The 5,907-nt window shown below is 51.1% G+C and overlaps 1 pseudogene; it reads right to left on the minus strand.

Moving 5' to 3' along the window:
* Positions 1–653: 653 nt before the first annotated feature.
* LOC144242113 (phosphatidylinositol N-acetylglucosaminyltransferase subunit P pseudogene) overlaps positions 654–5,907 on the minus strand; it is a 15,698-nt pseudogene continuing 10,444 nt past the window's right edge.

The raw sequence follows: 5,907 nt of genomic DNA on the forward strand, positions 1-5,907 counted from the left end.
CGTCTTTACTTTTCCCCTTTTTTTTTTTTTTTTTTTTTTTTTTTTTTTACCAAGGCCAATGTTTCCAAATCCATGCTCCCAAACTGGGAGAAGAGTCTGCATGATTGGCCCTGAGATCTGCCCTGAGACTCTGCACTGTGTGTTTTGATTGGAAACCTCTGCCCGGGAAGGTGTCTGGTCCAGACCACCTTCACGTCTCTGTTGGATTAATCACCTCCACTGCTGCTTGCGCGCGCGACTAGTCAAAGCTCGATAGGCCAGTGTTCGTTCGACTCCCCACATCCTGCGCCCTCTTCCTGCCGAGGGAATTGACCTGACCTCGGCCTGGCCAGGCTGGATGGGTCGCCACCGGCCAGCTGTTCGCCCTGCCTCCTGGCCAGGGAGTTCTAAGGTCCCACTGGAAAAGGGCCTGCTGTCCACAACCCCCGTCCAAGAATGTGCTCTCCCATGGGAAAGGACGTGGAAGCTTCCACCCTGAGCCCCCAAGAGAGGCTCAGACAGTCATAGGAGGGGGAAGAAAAGTCCCCTGTGCTATAAATACTTCTCAAATGTCTCTTGTAAATCTCCAGATGTGTCAGCCAGGCACAGGGAAGAGAGCCTGAATTAGAGCTGGTTAGAGACCATATTCTCCCGGAGGAGGGCAAGCCTGCCTGTCAACCAGAGCCCCACGCGGCCGCGGGGACCACCTCTGGAGGCGGCGGGTCTCCTTGCCAGCCTTCGGCGGCTGCCCGATTGGGATCCCGGCGCCTCGAGCTCTGGGGAAAGGACAGGCACCGTTGGNTGGGGAGGGGTGCGGAGGGGTGGGGATGGTCTTCCTGGGTGTACCCTCTTCCCGGAGGGTGGGGGTGGGGAGCAGGGCGCGAGGAAGACCCCAGACGTGGCCGAAGCCAACTGCCCGGGGCCGGTGGGTGATTTATGAAGTGCTGAAAAGCATCTTCGAAGCTGTCATTTATCTTACAGCTCTCAGCCTAAATAAACACAGAATCTGCCTAATTATAGTTACAGTGGAAACACAACACCCAAACGGCCTCGCCTCGGCTGCTGCCAGCGCCTCCCCACCCCCACCCCCGCCCGGGCGCCCGGTCAGCACACAGCCGCACCCTAGCGGCGCCGGGGCACCGAGCCCTGCAGCCGGCCACCCCGGCCTGCGTCTCCCAGGCGCGCCCCCTCTCATCCTCCCTCCCGGTTCTCTCTCCTTCTCGCGCTCACTCACTCGAGCTCACACCCCCTCTCCCCGAAAAGGATTTGCCAAGAGCATCCTGCCGGGTACCTGCACCTGCGGCACCCATCCAGCTGCTGCCGGAGCCCGAGAGAGAGAGGCCCCCTGGCCCCGATGCTCCCACCTCCCACGATTTCCCTGTTCTGGAGGCTTCCTCGTCACCTTGATCCAGCCTGGCTCAGGGGACTCCCGCAAGGTCAAGGGAACATTCTGTGGTTGGCCTGGTCAGGAAAGGCAGAAGGGGAGGGTCTTGGGTATCAGGCAGCAGAGAAAGAGGACATTCTTTTCGTTCCTTGGTGATTTTGCGTCCTTCCCTTCCCGGAGAGAGGGAAAGCCTCCTTTTGCTTGACGATTCTTCCTCTCCATCCCTGTTCCTGGACTTGAGGTTGGAACTTCCCTTCCTCTTTTGCACGTGGGAGTCCTCCTGCCTTTGGAGATTCTTCTGTCTTGGACTTCAAAGCAGAGAGGCAGATACTTCCACAGCAACCAGAACAGAGATAGCACAGGATGGTTCTGGAAGGAGCCCTTATCCATTGGGGTACCTTCTCCAGCTTGGTCTTTGTCCTGAGGAGGTGGGGCTTAGGGCCAGAGCTGTGTTTGACATTGAAAAGGAATAACAACCAAGGGGAATCATAGTCCCTTCCACTCTTCAGAAGCCAGTTCTCTAAAAATGGGAATTTCAGGGGCACCTGGGTGGCTCAGTCAGTTAAGCATCTAACTTCAGCTCAGGTCATGATCTCGTGGTTTGTGGGTTCGAGCCCCGTGTTGGGCTCTGTGCTGACTGCTCAGAGCTTGGAGCCTGCTTCAGATTCTGTGTCTCCTTCTCTCTCCGCCCCTACCCCTCTCACGCTCTGTCTCTGTGTGTCCCTGTCACTCTCTCAAAACTAAAAATACTTTAAAAAAATAAAATAAAAATGGGAATTTCAGAGTCCCAGGCGGTGCATCACCAGAGGCAGCTGTGGATTTCATCCACGTGGTGTTAACTTACACACGAGCGCACACATTACACTAGACATATAACTCACCCCTAATTTACTGCTGTCTTTCTGTGTGTGCAGGGTCTTGTTCTCCGAGACAGATTTGAGGATCTAATAACAAAGTAAAGGAAGGATTCCTCAAGGGCAGGTGTAATCTGAGTAGGCCCCCTGGAGGGTGAGGGCTTTGGAAAAGAGTATAAATAAAAGGCTGCCACCTCCTAGCTGGATGGGAAGGGAGAGGGGGCCTTGAGGAAAGTAAAAAAGAGAACTAGTATGGAAGACAGAATGGGTAGAGAAAGTAACTCTGCTTTCTTGTGAAGAGCACAGACCTGGGAAGTTTTAACCGTGACTTTGGTTCCCAGCCTAACTGTGACTTGTTCTATCGGCGGAGCCTTAGGGACTGTAGTTTCTGTGTGAGGTCCAGCATTGAAACGGAGCCCGAGCAGCCCATCCCAGGGACCCATGTAACTGCGAAAGGCCGGGGCGGCTGGCTTTAGGGGAGAGGGTCCTGATTCAAGCTTTCTGATGCTACCAGCAGCCTCTCTGCTAGTCTGTGGGTACCTCTCCTCTCCCAAGAGCAGGAGCCCCCTTCCCCCAAATCCGGTCTGCTCAGCCCAGTCTTGGAATCCTGCTCAAAGGAGAAAGTCCAGGCCTTTTCCATAGTATTCAGAGGAGTGTAGCAAAGGAGTGATCCATTTTTTACCGGTTATACCACTGCTTATCCATTAGAGTAAGATAAAAATACCTGTTCCCTGCCTGGCTCCCAGAGCACCAATTCAAATGAATGAGGATGTAAAAGCTCCTGGTAAGAAAATCTCTCCCTAGGTAGTTCCAGATGAAAGAACAGCTCTTTAGCACTTCTCGTGAGTTAGACCATGAGGCCTCTCCTTATAGCTGGCTGGGGTAATCTCTGCATTCTCGCTCTCTCTCTCTCTCTTTTTTAAATAAGAGAGGAGCATAAAGCCTCAGAATAGTGGAATAATTTTCCTGAAGTCACACAGTAAATCACTCTCAAGGACTTGATTCTTTATGGGATCACAAATGAGTTTTAAGAATATTTGGTTTGCATTAACTCTTTGGAGGCAAGACAGCAGGAAGGCACATTTTTAAAAAGGGCACACTACAAAGTGATGAGGAAATACAGTTTTAAATTGTTTTATTTTTATTTATTTTTTAACATTTATTTTTGAGAGACAGAGCGCAAGCAGGAGGAGCAGAGGGAGAGGGAGACACAGAATCCAAAGCAGGCTCCAGGCTCTGAGCCATCAGCACAGAGCCCCATGCGGGGCTTGAACTCACCAACCACTAGATCATGACCTGAGCTGAAGTCGGAAGCTTAACCGATTGAGCCACCCAGGCGCCCCAGTTTTACATCTTTAAAAAAAATTTTTCTTAAGTTACTTATTTAGAGAGAGACAGAGACCGTGAGCGGGAGAGGGGCAGAGAGAGAATCCCAAGCAGGTTCTGTGCTATCAGTGTGGAGCCCAACTCGGGGCTCGAACTCCTGAACCGTGAGATCATGACCTGAATTCAAACCAAGAGTTGGATGCTTAACCAACGGAGCCACCCGGAGAAAACACAGTTTTAACAGAAAGATGAGTAAAACTCTCTCCTGATGTTCTGTTTTGCTGAGTCATTTTCGTTTTGGTGGGTCGCTCTGCCTTTCTCTCCTTTTCCCTCTCCCACTTCATCCCCTTTGCCTCTACTCTCCCTCTTCTTCCCTCCTTCTTAACAGCCCATCAGCACTTTTGCCCCAGGATGCTTTGCTTTTTTTTTTTTTCTTTTTTTTTCTGCCAGCCCTTTCCTGCCAAGGCCTCCCTTCCCTCCTGACTTCCTCAGTTGATCCTGTGCAGGAGCTGATAGCTTATCTCTGAGCAGCAACAAGAAAGTGAGATAGCGGGCTCAGGAGCCAGCAACCCAGAGCATCTTGGGAAACGGCCTGCTGTTGTGAACAGTCCCGTCCCCCGCTCCACTCCCACCCCCCGCAGAGATCACCAGTAGATCCTTCTCTCCTCTCGTCATGGTCTAGTCTGTTTTCAGCGTCAGATTAGGGCACAGGAGAGACCAGGCCCTGGGCGGCTGAAGGTGCACCATGTCCCCTTGTCTTTCAGACGTGTCACTTCAAAAGGAGATCAAGCCCTGATTTTTTCCCCCCTCTGATGTGCTGTGCAATATCAGAAAAGTCATTCAGTCTCTCTGGGCTCCAGTTTCTGCAAGCAGGCAGGCTCCAACTAGAGCGGGCCCTTAAGTATTTGACCCCAGGTTTAGAGCACTGGCAGGTCCTAGCTGAGGAGTGGAAAGTGAAGAGCTGCCATTTCTAGTAACTTCTGGGGCATGTCCTCGTACTTTTCCACTTCCTTCTTTTGCCATTCCATTCTGTACCCCGGTGACCTGACAGGGAAATTTTGTCCCAGGCAGGAAGTATCTCACCTGGAATGCTCGCAGTTTCAATTCTGAGAAACTGCCTGGGCTGGAGGGACATTACTCGTCAGTTCTTAATCGAATCAATATGCAACTTTTCCTCTACTAGAAAAATACTTTCTATTCCCACCAGGCAATAAAATGTAGAGCAATTGCTTCTTTTTTTCTGTCTCAGTCTAGGTTGGTGGTTCTCGAATGGAAATGATTTTGTGCCCCGCCCCACCCAAACACGGGAGATATTTGGTATTGTTTGGAGGGTTTCCGGTTGTCCCAGTGGGGAGGGGGTCGCTACTGGCATCCAGCAGGTAGAGGCCAGGGATGCCTGCTAAGTATCTTACCATGTAGTGGACAGCCCCCCACATCAAAGAATTATCTGGCCCAGAATGTCAATTATAAGGCTGAGAAACCTTGGTCTAAGTCGTCATTAACCAAGATGTTTGGTGAAGTTTTGGGGTTCACAGAACATGGAAGTGGCAAGAATTTGCTCTCAGAAGCCTCACATATATTGGGGAAATAGTGTCTCTGGGTTAGGAAGCATCCTATCTGAGAGGAGAGATATCGTTCTTAAACCCATACTTGGGGAATTTACAGTCTAAAAAATCATATACGAATATGATATATTACACCAATCTTTATCCATTTAACGTGTATTTATTAGGCTCCTACTGTATGCCAGGTCCAATGTAAGGAGGCCCTAAATGAGTTCTCAACCTGTGCACTTGCAAAGAAGTTTCCCTTCCTTTCGGTCCTGTTTCTGGTCCCCACTGTGGGCAAGTTTTGACCAATATACTTGGGAATGGAAAGGGCGTTTCAGGAGGAAGGCAGTACAAATAGGTTCTAGGGAGCTGAGTAGTTACGTTGGAAGTATTATGGGAAGTGCTTAGAAAAGTAGAAGCCAAAGAGGAGGAAAAAGGGCCTGGGTTCCAATGTAAGAGAGGGTCAAAGAGGGAGCCTCAGAGTGGGGAGGCTGCTGAGAGGGGAGAGTGGATCATTGCTGTTGGACTCGGGCCAGCTGATTGAGATTCTTGGAGTTGTGGGGCGCCTGGCTAGCTCAATTGGTGGAGCATGTGACTCTTGATCTCAGGGTTGTGAGTTTGAGCCCCGCGTGGGGTATAGAGATTACTTCAAAATGAAGTCTTTAGGGGCTCCTGGGTGGCTTAATCGGTTAAGCGTCCGACTTTCACTTAGGTCATGATCTCGCAGCTCGTGGGTTCGAGCCCTGCGTCGGGCTCTGTGCTGACTGCCAGCTCAGAGCTTGGAGCCTGTTTCAGTCTGTGACTCCCTCTCTCT

The sequence above is a fragment of the Crocuta crocuta genome, unplaced genomic scaffold (genome assembly GCF_008692635.1).
Source record: "Crocuta crocuta isolate KB4526 unplaced genomic scaffold, BGI_CrCroc_1.0 scaffold352, whole genome shotgun sequence".
NCBI classification, from domain to species: Eukaryota; Metazoa; Chordata; class Mammalia; order Carnivora; family Hyaenidae; genus Crocuta; species Crocuta crocuta.